This window comes from Diabrotica undecimpunctata, chromosome 2, assembly GCF_040954645.1.
Source record: "Diabrotica undecimpunctata isolate CICGRU chromosome 2, icDiaUnde3, whole genome shotgun sequence".
In the NCBI taxonomy this organism is placed as follows: Eukaryota; Metazoa; Arthropoda; class Insecta; order Coleoptera; family Chrysomelidae; genus Diabrotica; species Diabrotica undecimpunctata.
In genome coordinates, this window is record NC_092804.1 from 110,770,803 (window position 1) to 110,787,351 (window position 16,549).

A 16,549-nucleotide genomic window follows, 5' to 3' on the forward strand; every position below is an offset into this window, starting at 1 on the left:
TGTTGTATTTTATAAAACTGATGAAGCTTTAGAAATATAAAGCGAAACGTCTTCGAGTAAACCAATCAAGGCTCCTCCTCCTCCTCTATCCTTTATCCTTCGTATGGATGTGGTGACGTTATGGTATTTGACGAATGGTTGCTAACCATTCTTCTCTCTCCTGGGCGCGGTGTGCTGCCTCAGACAGAGAGTAGCCGGTAGCGCACTTTATTTGGTCTGACCATCGGAGTGGTGATCTTCCTCAAGTTCTTTTACCATCTACCTTGCCTTCAACCACCAACCTCTCCATGCCTTCCATTCGTCTGGTAATGTGTCCAAAGGATCTCAATATATTTTGGTTGATGATTGTGGTAAGCTTAGTATTGATGTCGAGTTCTGTCAATATTAAGACATTTGTGCGACGTGCTGTCCAGGGTATGCGCATCACTCTACGATATACCCACAGTTCAAAGGCCCCATTATACGCCGTGAGTCGGACTTTTTAATGGTATAAGTTTCTGACGCATAGGTAGCGATAGGAAAGATAAGCGTCCATACTAAGCGCAGTTTCGTGTTCCTGGTTATGTCCGTAAACTAATCAAGTAGCCGACTAGTATAAGTTTCTGACGCATAGGTAGCGATAGGAAAGATGAGCGTCCGTACTAAGCGCAGTTTCGTGTTCCTGGTTATGTCCGTAAACTAATCAAGTAGCCGACTAAATTAAATCTATGAAGATAGACTTTCACAGTAGCATGATTAACAAGGCATCTAACAAACATTGAATATACTCTTCTATTGGGATGACTTCTTGCAGCAAAAGGCGCAGTAGGTAACACAGGGTGAATTTTTGTATAAAGGTTGTTACTTCTGTTACAAAAAGCATTTCATTCAATTTTCCAGTTTTCTTTTAATTCTTGTTTACGCAGCGAGACTAAATCACTCCTTTTTTTTATTTGCCAACCTAAATGACCGATTAAACCTCTGCATTCACTAGTTGAATACTTTTACTATAAATTGACGGTCGCAGTCTTTACAATATATATATATATATATATATATATATATATATATATATATGAAATAACAAGAAGTCCAGAGAGACCTCTCTCTGATAGCAAATTAGGTGAACCGCAAATTCAAAGCCTCTTGCTAGAGGCTTTTAACAACGCTAGAAGTATTTCCCTTTTACGCCTTTTACTTCGACATGAATCTACGATTCACCTTTGAAAAATACTATCTTTTTCGCTCTTTACGTAGAGAAAGACGTTTAAATGAAAGTAAAAGATTGCATTTCATTTCAATCGGAACTCCACCATTGCTCTGCACGTGTTTCGAGTTATTCAACTCATCATCAGGAACACTTGTGGAAGTTCAACTGAAATGAAATGCGGTCTAGTATTTGGTCATTATAACCAAAATAACAGCCAGGTACGCTAGCAGCGACATCTATACAAAATAACAAGAAGTCCAGAAACCTCTCTCTGATATGATGATGAGTTGAATAACTCGAAACACGTGTAAAGCAATGGTGGAGTTCCGATTGAAATGAAATGCAATCTTTTACTTTCATATATATGTATATATATATATATATATATATATACATATATTATATATTTATATATATACATATATTATATAATATTTATATATATTCATATATGTATAAGCGTTTATATGTTTCTTATATGTTTATATGTTAACCGTTAATTGCAAATATTTTAATAAATCATTTGATTCCGTTGCAAAAAGAAATATGTGTATAATTTTAGTTTCTTGCTTTCTATTGCCAACTTAAATAAAGAGGTAGAAGTAGAATAAAAAAGAATTTTATTAACTGACAAGTGTACTGGACAAAACCGTTAGTACACGTAAAGATATCAATTAAAAAATAGCCTAAGTTGCAATTAATTTAGAAATACAAAAGCATTTAATGTAAAAACAAAAATACATAAATAGAAAAAACAATGACTAAGACGAGGTAGCCAATATTTCAAACGAACGTCAAAAGTATGATTATTTGTAGAGCTTAAATGTAGACTACCAACAAATAACACATTAACGAGGGGGAAATGTTTATAAAAAAATGCTTCATCAAATGTTTTAACTAAAAAAGTATAAAGTGAGAAAGTTTGAAAAATATCCGAAGGAGAAACAATAAAAATACCAGGTAAGTTTCGCAAATAGGAAGTCATATGAAAAACATTGGGAAACCCCATAATCACCTCAGTAGGTAGTCACTAGAATTTAATATACCAAAGAAAAGAAAATAAGGAAGGCCGAGATGTAGCAAGAAAGTACGAATTTTAAATAGGTGAAATAATATAGCGCAAAATAGGAGAGAATTGAGACAGCTGGTCAACAAAAAGTAAAAAAAAATGTAGTCATCGACGCGCACGACTATAAATTTTGCCTTGAGCACTACAGTCTTTAAGTATTAAAATATCTATAACGTACCTTTTGTCTTTTAAGGAGCTGCATGTCAAACAGAGAAGGAAAGTATCGATTAAATAATAATGAAAATAACACGATATAAAGATGAGAAACACTTGAATTCTTTCTTTCAAGTTTAGTTACATGTTTTTGATTTATAGTGTTCTCTGAATGATTGAATTTTATTATGTAAATATATTTGGTACCTAGGAAACAGACTAGCTTTTCTTTTTTTTCTTCGGCATTTCATCATAATTTCATCAATCATAAGTTCGCCGTTTTCCTCCTTCATAGCAGTCTATTTTTCCAATCACCTTCTTTGAGGTCTCTATCTGTCATAGCATGTCCTATGTATTTTTTCCATCTTGCAGCAGGTCATCCTCTCTATCTTCTTTCCAGCGGGTCCCAGTCCAAATATCCAATATTTTTTTCACCCACATTTGCTCTGGTATTCTTTGCATGCCCGAACCACTGCAGAGCTCTGTTTTCCAACTTTTTTGTAACTGGGCATTCTACTTCCATTCTGTTCCATATTTCCGCTATTCTGATTCTATCCGCTCAGGTGATTTGTAGACATCTTCTCATAAGGTCCAGTTCAAATGTTTTTATTTTATTTTGTATTGATTGGCCATACTTCTGCTCTATATATTTTATTTTATTTCGTATTGATAGGCCATACTTCTGCTCTATATAGGGTAATATTATGCTCTGAAAGATCCTTTTTTTTTTGTTTTCTTTGGTTAGAGTGGTGTTCCATATCACTCCATGAAATTCTTTTGTGGCTGGTTTTCCCCGTGCTATTTTCATTTCTGTATTTTTCATATAAGTACCATCTCGGCTTATCATCTAACTACTTAAAAGTCTTACAACTCTTAATAGTCTTTTCTTCTAAACTTAAGTTCAAATCTGCAACCTCTGATCCAATGTATAAGCATTCGGTCTTACACATATTTATCTTGTGTTCCCATAGCTCATATTTTTCCTTTAATGACCCTATTATATATTCTTTATCCTCCCTGTCTTATGCAAAATGACTTGGTCATCTGCGAAAAGTAGTGAATGTAATATATTCTCTCTCTCCCTCTCTCTCTCTCTCTCTCTCTCTCTCTCTCTCTCTATATATATATATATATATATATATATATATATATATATATATATATATATATATAAATATATATTAAGTGAGGTGATACACCACATCCGTGTTTGAGACCTTTTGTTACGGTGATTGGTTTTGTTATTTTAGTCTATCTTCTTATCTTAAAAGTTTAAATTTAACAACAAAAAGTCTAACACAACAATGTAATACCAAAATACATAATTTCTCACAGGTACGCAGACGGAATGTACAAGCTAAATATTTGTCTGATTGCAATTAAAGGTACCATAAAAATCATTTATTAATTTTTTGTCTTCCAAAGTAGCAAATGAGATTTTTTAACAAGTACTCTCAACATGACAATTTATTTAAAAGTTGTCCAAATGACAGAATCTAGAAAAAATCTTAGAAGGTTTAAAACTATTCTACGATATTGTGGAAAAAGTGGTTAGAAATTAAATTCAAAACCGGCTGGAGAAGAATTAAAACCACAAATATGGGTATACCAGGAAGACGAAAATTATTAGTAACATTGACAAGACGTTATCGATTAGCCTAAGGAATCTTAGCAGATGAGAGCTGAAAAAGATAACAGAGATGGTAACTGGATATTGTCAACTGAGAAACTACTCTATAACACAAGTTGGGTAAATAAACACTATTGCAATAAATGTCAGATGGGGAAAGAAACTTTCATAAATGTGAATCCTCTGTGAATATTAAATTCTTAGTAATATAAGGTGGGTATACGCCGTAAGAGAAATATTGGGCTAGAAGAAATCCCTAACTCCTCATAAGCAAGTATTTTTCTTTTATTAAGAGTGAAGGAGTTTTTGATCGAATTTAATAAAAAGGCAGGGTTTGCTACAAAGATCTCACAATCGTATCGGTCTGATACTGTGCGAGGGGGAGCTCTAAACTTAGTAGGAATCCACAGAGAACAGACCGAATGGGAACATTTTCATTATCGACATGGGGTCGCATTCTATTAGCTAAGAGAAACGTCCTTTCGATAGACAGTGCTAGCCAAAATTCCCCTCCACCCTCGTATCTTTTGAACGGTTATAACTATATAATACTGAAATTTGAAGGGAGGAATTAAAACGGACGTGGCTTCTCAACTAGTCATAACAGGTGACGTAATAGTGATAGATGACGTTACAAAGCCAATGTGGCCGATAATTTTAAATGGAACCTTATGGCAATCTCGTTTAAAATGTATTTAACATACTTATTGAATTATACTAATTTTGTTTGGGTTTAAGCTGATTTTGATAAATAATTTAAATAAATACAAAAATTTTAGTTTCGCATTTAATTAATAAAGATTCGAATATCCGCCTCTGGTTATTTGTCAAAAAAGTTAACGTTTTCAATTCTGTAGTTATTTTTACTTTGCTAAGTTTTTGCATTTGTTTATATCTTGAATATTAGTTTAATTATTGTTTAACGACACGTTTAAATGTTTACATAGGCAGAATAGTACGTAATGTAGCCGACAAAGTAGCAGCTGTCTTAATAATTGGTAAATGTAGAAACAATTTTCTTGCAGCGAAACCTCTCTTTAATGACAGGTACCCGATCACCCTAACTCAAGTACTTATTTGAGGGAGCTTGTTCGAAAGTTTGAAGAAATAGGTAGTGTTCAACATTTCAAACCATCTGGTCGATTGTGCACCAATATGTTCAATCAAATTAACCAACATTTAGATTACATAAAAATAATTTGTTTTAGTGACGGTAGTACTTTCTCCCTTAATGGAAGTGTTAACACACACAATTTGAGGTATTAAAGTGACACAAATCTTCACGTCTTTCGTGAAAAACCTACTTAATTTGCAGAAAAAGTAAATATTTAGTCAAGTATTTTGGGAAATCACATATACAAAACGCAGTTGAGCAGTTAATTCTTGAAATTCTGGAAGAAAATCCAGATGAATGAGGCAACTTGGAAATAATGTTTCAAAAAGATGGTGCTCCTGCACACTATTATGTTCTAGTAAGACGTTCCCTAGATAAGGAAAATTGTGATAGATATATTGGACGGCGAGGTTCGATATAATGGCCAGCTCGGTCACCGAGTCACACCATTAGGTTTTTTTCTGTGAGGGTACTTGAAATTTAAAGTTTGCGCTAAAGCACCCGGCAGTATTGACATTTTAAAATAAGGAATTATTAAAGAATGTAGCGCAATTTCCCCCGACACAGTTGAACAAGTAAAACAAGAGTTTGTCAATAGGATGCATTACTGCCAGGAAGTAAATAGAGCAGATTTTGAACACATAATATATGAACAGGCTCTTGAATCTTTATTAATTAAATGCGAAACTACAATTTTAGTATTTATTTAATTTATTTATTAAGATCAGCTAAATTTAAACAAAATTAGTATGATTAAATAGGTATTTTCAATACCTTTCAAAAGATATATTACTTGCCATAAGGTTTCATTTAAAATTGTCGGTAACAGTGGCTCTGTAACGTCAGCTATAACTATTAGGTCACCTGTTATGACTGGTTGAGAAGTCTACATCCGTTTATTTCCTTTCTGTAAGTTTCACTATTATAGGTAAAACCGTGAAAAAGATACGAGGAGGGAGGGGACTTTTGACTTGCACTGTGTAGAATAATAGGACAGGTGTGAATAAGTTCAAATCAAATAAACATCTGCGGAACAACTGAAACTATGGTATAGGGGTTGCAGCTATTCATATACCAACAAACATTCGTCATATACCGACAAACATACCGATAAATATCAACGTCAAAAATAAACTTACTTTAAACTTAAATTGAGGCTTATTCCCATTAAAAGTAGTAATTGTACTAACCAGAACATTACCTATTGTAAATTGTATATAAACAGTGTATTGTATATAAATATTAAAATTTGTATGTATTATTTACAATGTTCAGAACAAATAAACTGGCCATTATGATGATGATGTTATGTCGATAAAAAAAGATCAGTGAAAGGGTAGAACTTTTAAGAAAATAATACCATTTAGAAAAATTATTGAAACAAAGTGACAGAACAAAGGGATAATCTAATGTATTAAATAATAGTAAAGTAAAAGTAAAGAAAGGCGTGTTTTTATTTTTTAAATTTACCTTGTTTTGGTGTTTCGTCATCCATTTCAAATTTCATTCCTTCCCTGGCTCTTTCAAAGTTTTCTCTTTGTGCAGCTATCTTTTGCAACGTCTGGTCTTGTTTTTCCTTAATTTTTCGTAACAACTCGCTAGTTCTTGCTCCAAGTTTGATTTTGGGAGAAACAATTTTGTCCTCCTCTTCTTCTTCTGGGGTGTCAGAATTGGGAACTGCCACAAGATCACTATCTTCCATTATTTTCTGCAAAACGTTTCCATCTTCGGTATCTTCGGTAGTTCTTGGAAACGCTGGGTTCATTTGTTTATCTTTAGCATTTTCTTTAGTTTCAAGATCTAATTTTGAATTGTCGAAATTATATGATGGGGCGAGAATAGAACCTTCTGGATCACCAAATTCCTTTCCACGTGGTGAAACCTCTATTTGCTGATTTTCAGGATTGTTTAGACTTAAAGTTTCATCATCTTGAACATAACTCTGTAAGTTATTTTCATCTGCCATAGAATGTACAGCACCAACTGGATTATCTACAGTTTTATCTCCTGTAAAATAATGTGTTATGATTAGATCAATAAATAACTGATATTATATTAAAGTACAATGATTAACAAATGTATTTAAAAAAAAAATAGCGTATTGTAGACATCAGTGAAGTTAAGAAAATGGGAAAGGGCTTATTACGCTTCTGAACCTACTTTCTTATGGCATTTCTAATAAATATAAATATTATGTTTGTATGAGATTTAGCCACAATTATAGGTTGTAATGAAAATCACATTTTAACTAACTAATGTTGGACGTTTCTATTTCCACTCCGGAAATAGTTTTCAAAAAAGGTTATTATACATATTCTGGAAAAAATGTATAACCAAAGATTTGGTTAATATCGGTATTCCACAAGGCAGTATTCTAAGCCCCATTCTACATATATCTGATATACACAGCCGAAATAGAAAATAGAGTTCAAAATTGTGTCAAGATATTAGAATATTACGACAATTTAATAAATTACAAAAACCGATGTGATATTCCCTTTGGTTTGGAAGAGAAGGCGTATAGTGAATTAAAAAACTGCTTCGATTTTATAGGTTTAAATATTTTAAATCAACAAACAAAGTTATGTATATTCTTCAGAAAAAATCAAGTACCTAATTCAGTAACAACTCAAGATATCACCTTTCAAGTACTATCACCAATTAAACATCTAGGAATTATTCTAGATCGGAGGCTACTATGGAAGGAACATATAGAACACATGGTAATAAAAACAGAAAAAGGTGTAAATTTATAAAGAGCAGTAAATGGTTGTTACTAGGGACCAGACCCCAATATTGCTCTTCTGTTACATAAATCATACATTAGATCCATATTAGACTACGGTTCTATATTCTACTCACAAGCTGCGAAACACCATATTAACAAATTAGACTCTATAGTAACTAAAAGTTTAAACAAATGCATTGGAACCATGATGCATGATGAGCACAGTAAATTTTAGTTTAATGGTTGTGTGCTGTGAACCACCTCTGGCATTAAGAAAAAAAGACTTATGTGAAAAGTTTCTATGGAAAATTGTTTCTAAAAAAAGTAATTTAATAAACAAAATTCATAAACTTGTTGTACTGGATCTTACTATGTAACATTTGCATTTTCCTTGAAGAAAATTTGTATTTTGAATTGAATTTTGATTTGTACTTTGATTTGTATTTTGAAATCCCCTCGTATATGTATTATATTGAAATCCCCTCGTATATATTTGAAATATTAAAGAATAATCTTAGTGTATTTCTCTTTACTTTCGTACGTATTAAAACACCGAATTCTTCCAATTCATCGTAGCGTCGCCGAGTAAAATAAACCATTTTTAGAGTTGTTTATATCACGGACGCAAATTCTTTGATATTTTTCTTTGATCGAAACCGCTAAATATTCTGCGTTTCAAATAAATATTCCAGTTTATATGTTTTGTTTATGCTAAGTTAAGCGAATGAATTTAAAAGATCATTAGATCACTCTCGTTGGAGCCGCGAAGAGCGGTGGTCTTCAGCGTTATGTCCAAATCCACGTCGAATTTGTAAAGTTTTCTGTTTTTGCCACTTTTCATAGAAAATATGTAGCAGTGTGAAGTTAATGGTTCAGTTAAATTTTTAAGTGCGGATTGGAAGAATAGTCGTTTCCATCCTCGTTTTGTTTCTCCCTGGTTGTCACCCCAGGCTTTTTGGCAGTATGGAGATAAATTTGTTCGTGTGTTCGTTGCACAGAGTGAAGCCCATGTCTACCCCCAGTTATAGTTCCAGTTATGGTTCCAGAAATTTTAGTACAATTTTTTGGTGAATTAAGGTAACTTTTTTGTGTTTAAATTTAAAGTAAAGACAGTTTTTTTTTAAATAATATTTTGCTTTCGTTAAAATTTAAAGATTGTAATATTTAAAATTGTAAATTTTAGGTTGTGACTTTAGCTGTTATTTTATTTGTTTTCAGCTTTTTAAATTTAATGTTAACGTATGACAGCTATCTTTATTATTTTTTTATTAGTTTGTTTCGGTTTTAAAAAAAAAATTTTAACTAATCCTTTTTTGAGTTTTATTTGAAAAAGATATGTTTTTCATTTTTAATAATTATTTCGATAGTTACAACTAGCTGTTGTAATAATTATAATTAGGTACCTCGAAGTGGCGTCCTTTTTAAATTACTAGAGATGTTTCCTGTTTCCTTTCTGTGTTTTGTTTTATTTGTCCCAAGAAATTCATGACCTTTTGTTTCATATTTTTGTAGTTGCCCCAATCTAAACCCCTTGTCATTTAATTATCCACGACCCCAGCTCTCCTAACAGTAATTTCTATCCCCAATTTTCTACCCCTTATAATAATACCCCATGTGGTAGGCAAAATATATTACGTTACAACTAGCACATACTGGAAAAGTAAAAATCTCTATTAACAGTAGAAGCCTATAACCAATATATGAGTCTTAAAGAACTGGTACATACTAACGACATATTGCCCTATTTTCAACTAAATTTAATACCGAATTTAATTAACATCGAGCCAATTTTCCTTAAGGACTATCCTCAACTTATTCGGAATCAATTATTTGTATTAGATATTAATGATCTAGTACTTAAAGGCTATCAATTATATACTGATGCCTCAAAAAAAAAAATGATAAAGTTACTTGTGCAGTTTGGGATCCAAATATTAAAAAGAAAGTAACAAAAAGGATAAATAAACATTTCTCAATATACTCAGCAGAATTGACAACTATTTTGGAGGCATTATTATTTATAGAAAATAACTGCTCAAGAAAATTTCATTCTCTTTTACACAGCAGAAGCGCACTAGAACTATTAAAGGAACTTCACAATAAAACTAAAATAAATTATATTGAATTAAATATTGCAAATTAAATTATGGAATTAAAGAATGGTAGTAAACTTATAAAACTAGCATAGATTAAAGCGCACTTCGGCTAAAAACATAATGAAATAGCAAAAGAGGCCCTAAATGTAAATTACATTAGTAATTATAAATGTACATCTTCAGATTTAAATATTTGTTCAAAAAATAAAATGAAGAAGAAATGAAAATTTGGTATGCTGAAAGTCAAAAGGGAGTATTTTATAAAAACATAAAAAGTTCCATCCCATCTTATACTTGGTTTAAAGAAGGTAGCTTCGAAAAACTATTTGTATACCAAGATTTAATCACACTATGGTTTCATCACATCTTTTGAAAATAAAAGTTAAGATCCAATATTTAATTGCGGAGTAATAAGAACAACGGAACATAAGATCTTAAATCTTAAATCTTAAATTGTAAAAACATAAAGGATAATGTACAAAAGCTAAATACTGATTTAGGTAAATTTAAATCTATAAAAAATCCCTACAATCTTTCTCAGTTATTGAGTATATATATAACGCTTTCCAAAACATTTGTAACATACCAAATATACAAATATATATATATATATATATATATATATATATATATATATATATATATATATATATAAACTAAAGTTTTATTTTGAGGTTGCAGTCATTATTAGGGCAGGATAAGTAAAACTCTTTGTTCTTTTATCAAGCTTTCGCAAAATTTATTTGCTTCTTCAGGAAGCAAATAAATAAAACCTCAAAATAAAACTTTAGTTTACATAACGTGTCAGTAAATAATACCTAACTACTTTATATATATATATATATATATATATATATATATATATATATATATATATATATATATATATATATATATATATACAGCCGGTTGAAGGTAACCGGGATATATATATATATATATATATATATATATATATATATATATATATATAATATATGCGGTTACATTCGACACGAAGACCTCTCATAAAGAAAATAGCGTCCGCTCCATCCGCGAATCAAAATTCCACTGTCAGAAATGTTCGCGCCAACCCCCGACACAACTCCCGCGCCAATCCACTTCCACCCAAACCACGTCACCATCGACGGTTTAAATGAACCATATTCTGTTCCCAGTGGCAGTAGTGAATTGATTATTGATCAGTGCAGTAGTGTCTGGGGGCTCGAAAGCCCTGAAAAAGACATCAGAGAGGATGTCGAAAGATCAGTGAAATGATAATCAACGCGGTTTAATCCGGAATACTGTTGAGTTTAACATTAAGTAACATATGTATCAAAACATTACAGGAATTATGATCACAGACGAAGAAAGTAACAGGAACAAATGGCCACATTTAATTAATTAAGCAGAAACAAAAAATGTAAAGATTGTCAAAACAATAATCAAACCAATCGATACGAACAGATAATAAAATTCCATGTAAAAGGCAAATTAAATTTTATTTTTCATCGGATACCAGTCCATGTTATATTCGTACAAAATACTGAACGTAATATTGGTAAACTTCATAGAATTGCCAGAGCAATGTTGATCTTGTTATAGATATAAATATAATTAAAGTTATATTAAATTTTTACAGTAGCATAATATTTTAATAAAATCAGAAAAGATACAAAGTGTACGTATAATATATTTTATACTCGCATTCTTTACCAAAAAAAGGTGTAATTAAACAAGTCGATATTGACTTATCAGAGTTGGAATTAGGCCAGACCATTACACCTGAATTTAGGAGTGATGTAGGAAGTTTTAAATATTAAAATAATGAAAAAGAAAAAATGAGAAAGAAGAAATCCCTACATTAACAATTATTGTTACCTGCGAGCGGTTTACCCCTATAAGCAAAACATAAACCGACTAATTTTTTTTACATTTCTACTTGCAGTATATTTTTTGTATATTTTGTCAAGTTCAAATGTTTTTTTATTATTTTTATTTTTTATTTTATTAACGGCAGTGGGACTGCCGGTAGAAGTTATACTTCTATACATGCGTTCGCCGTTACAAATTTATATGGGAGTCAATCTGCACAATCATTACATATGTAATGCTATAGGTATGAGAGAGCAGAAAGAGAAACAGAATTAGGTATATAGGTATAAGGTGCATCGTTTGCTGTATATAAACAACATTTGACCTGTAATAGGAGTATAGTAAATGAAGGATTGAATCAATATTTTGATGAAAATGTATATTTTTATTTTCATATATGTATGAAAGGAGTTGAGTGCAAAAATTTTTTTACATATACTCTGCAGTAAAATTCATTGTTTATTATGCTATTAATATATAAATACAATACAATACACTGCAACATAATAGAATATAATAATACAATACAAATTAAAATGCAATATTCATAAGTATTTAAAAATGACAATATACATAACTTACTTACGCATATGTTTAATTTACCATGATAATATTAATAAAAAAAATAATGATAATATTAATAAATATTAAATATATTTATAAAAGAAACATTTTTATTCTCGAGAGAGTAAGAGAGAGAAAATATATCTTCTGTCTCTCTCTTACCTATATCTTACATATGTAATGATTTTACCAATTCACTCCCGTACAAATTTCCAACGTCGAACGCGCGAATACAAGTATAACTTCAAAAAGTTTACCTGAAATAAATGTCAACCAAAACACAAGAGGCAAACCATAATTACAAAATAATAAGGAACGAAACACATGCACTTATAAGAAAAATAAAAAATGATCAGTGGGAACGCTTTTCGACAGAAGTTGAACATGATTTTTATGGTCTGTAAAAGGAAATATTGCGCTTTATAAGAAGTCAAAGAACGGAGGTAATGAAACTAATAGAACCAAAACACAAGAAAAAGGTACATGCATTGGCTACCTAAAAAACCTATATGGGAATAAGAAACTACGCTAGAACCGGAAATATCAAAAATACCACAATTGAAGAACTTAATATAAATATACAGGGAGTTCGTAAAATACTTAAAAAGATGAAGAACGGAAAATCAGCAGGTAAAGAAGAAATACCAAACGAATTACTGAAATATTGTAGAGCAGTAATGACAGAAAATTAACAGCATTAATCAATAAAATTATAAAACACAATAAAATACCGGAAGAATTGACAACGAGCGAACTAATTCAACTATTTAAAAAAGGTGATAAAGAACAGCCAGAAGACTACAAAGATATAAACTTGTTAAATACTACCTACTACTAATGAATTAGAGGATAAGTGTAGCAAATGAACAACAGGAATTTCGGACTGGAAGATCGTGTACAGATGCAATATTAGTCATAAAGCAAATTACTGAGAAATCACTAGAGGACAATAGACTAGCATTTCTGTGTCTGGGTGATTTAAAGAAAGCATTTGACAGAGTAAGACTTAAAGATGTAATCCATCTTCTGTATAATAGAGAAGTTTCCATAAATATCATAAAAACTATTGAAAACATCTAACAAACGAAAAAAATGGAAGTCAGAATAGATGGACAAGTTCAGAACCTATAGAAATAGGCAGCGGAATAAGGAAAGAAGATACAGAATGGGAAACAAAGAAGTAAAAATACTCTGTTACGCAGACGACACAATATTGATAGCCCAAGATAAAGATGAAAAAACTGGTCCACAGATTTAACATAAGAACAAAAAAAAAATATGACAATCTCATTTTAGAAAACTATTGAACAAGTAATGGAAACAAAATACCATTATTACTAATGTGCAGCTACATTGTGCAGCTATGGAGTCTTGGACAAAGAAGTGAGAAATCAAGTATAAAAAGCAAATAGACTGACAGGTAAAATTATTAACACTATATGGCGAAACAGACACATTAACACTGAGATGCAGTCAAGAATTTATAAAGTCAGTGTAAAACCAATAATGACATATGCCTCAGAAACAAGACCCGACACAGCCACAACACAAAGGCTACTGGAAACGGCAGAGATGAGAGTGAGAGTACTGAGAAGAGTTACAGTAAGTACGCTGAGAGATCGAAAGAGAAGCGAAGACATTAGAAGAAAATTAACCGTACAGTATATAAGCGAATAGATAATAAATAGAAAAAATTAAAATGGAATAATCTCACGGGTCTCTCCCAGAATGGGGCAGACCCGTGTCGTCAAAATAGCAAGAGGAAAGTCACCCAAAGTATCGGAAGGTCGAACAAAAGACGGATCGACAACCTTCTGTATATGTATTAATTCGCCAATGAACAAGCAGAATTGCTTATAAAGAATAAGAATAAGAAGAAATTCAGTAGGGTTCGACCTTGGGCCAAGCTATGTATCAAGTATTAAGTTTTTAGGATTTTTCCTTTATAGTTATATCACATAAAGGTAGAAAAACAGACAGACAATAACTATTGAGTCCTTAATAATAAATATTAAAAGGGTAGAAAATTTTAGTACATAGTTTGTTCTCATAAATTGTGGAGATAATTACAACATATTCAACATATATTCTAGCGAAAATGAATGAATTTATTAAATATGCTAACGTGGAAAAAAAAAACGAAGTAAGTCCCACCCAAACAACTCTTTTCTGAACGTTAAAACTTGAATTACTAAATTTTTAGGTAACTGAACTAAGCCTCAGTTTTATTAATAGCGTCTTGGCGCCATTTTGTAAGATACTTTTAAGTGGGACCATGGAGAAATTAATATATTATTTAAAAGCACTTGTATAAATCATTAGGTCCCTGGATTTTTTTGATTCTTTGTGACACCGTTTCAAAATCCCCACTAAATTGTGAAAAGCTTATTAAATTAAATCTCGGTGAAAGAATAACTCTTTCTTCCCAGATGGATAACATCACTAGTATCATATATATGCCAAAAAATCTTAATTTAAAAATAAAATCGACCTTTTTTGAGATTTATCGCCATACATATAAACATAAACCTATACATAAAAGAAATTTAAAATAACAATCATTATATTTGTCCCTTTCATTTCTACGCCCATGACTACTATATATAATAAATATTCAATGATAAATAAAATAGTTTGGAAAATTAAATAATGTATAAAATTATCGAAACAATATTAAAAAAGATATTATTATTTTTCCATTCTTTGATTTCTAAAACCAAACTGACAAAAATCAGAACATAATAATTAAAAAAATATATTCCCTCATTGGGATCGAACTCGCGACTTCTGGTTCTAAATACCGCCCTTCAACTCAATCGACCAGTAACCTTAAATAATAAGGTGGCCAATCAACATTATTAAGATGTCAGTTTTTTGGTTGTTTTTTGTGTTTGTGTTTATTTATTTATTTTATTCCAAAAATGGAAAGGTTATTACGAATCATAGAAGTTCCAGGAAGACTATTTGTAAAAGACTTTGGCCAAATGTATATATCATCCGAATTAATATAAAATAATATTAATATTAATAAATAGTATTATTATTTTACATCTCAATCCTTTGGATACCGTAGGTGTCTGGGATGAGTGAATTTTTCCCTTAGAGGGAGTATGAGCCGTATGGCTAAATCTGGATAATATTAAATATATTTACAAAAGGAACATTTTTATTCTCGAGAGAGTAAGAGAGAGAAAATATATCTTCTGTCTCTCTCTTACCTATATCTTACATATGTAATGATTTTGCCGATTCTTTCCCGTACAAATTTCCAACGTCGAACGCGCATATAGAAGTATAACTTAAAAAATTTCCGAATCGCTTTAAGTAAATCTTTTTAGGCGTACTTTATCGAAATAAATACTTTTTTATCTTGGCAATTTTTCGAAAAATGCTTCCTTTTCGAGGTATTTTCAATTTTTTATTAAAAAATGCCTTAATTAGTGATTTTTGTGATTTTTTTTTTCTAAAAAACTGCTAAACGAATTGCAAGTATGTAAAAAGTTTTATAATGTTTAAACCTTCAAGTGCAAGTAAAAATATTTTGAAAAGGATAAATAGATTTTATCTTGCTCAAAACATGAAACTAAATATTTCGAATGTGAGTTTTGAGCAATCTATCGCTGTATATGATAATAAGCGTGTATGGTCGTGACGACACAGGCGTGGCGCTTAGAAATCTTTATTTAAATTTAAAACTAATATGTAATCTGTATATTCATCGTCATCATTTTTGGCTCGACAATCCTTTGTGTATAAAGCCTGCTCTAAGATCCATCGCCATTCTGTTCGGTCTCTGGCGGCCTGTTGCCATCTTCTGATTTTTAGTATCCTTAAATCAGCCTCAACTCCACCTTATCACCTAATTCAGTCCTAAACAGTCGTCTTCGCTTCTTCTTCCTACAGATGTTTCTCTGATTAGCTTTGTAGCGATCGTATTGCCTGGCATTCGTATTATGTGTCCAGCCCATCTGAATCGCTGTATAAGTTACGATGACTGGTTCATCAAATAGTTGATATAATTAGAAGGTACACCTTTTGCGTCACATCTCTTGATCGTTTATACATCCAACCCCATACCTTAGTAGTGTTTTGTATATAAGAAATTTAGTTTTTCTTTGAATGTTTCTTAAGTGAAATTATATTTGGAGTGCA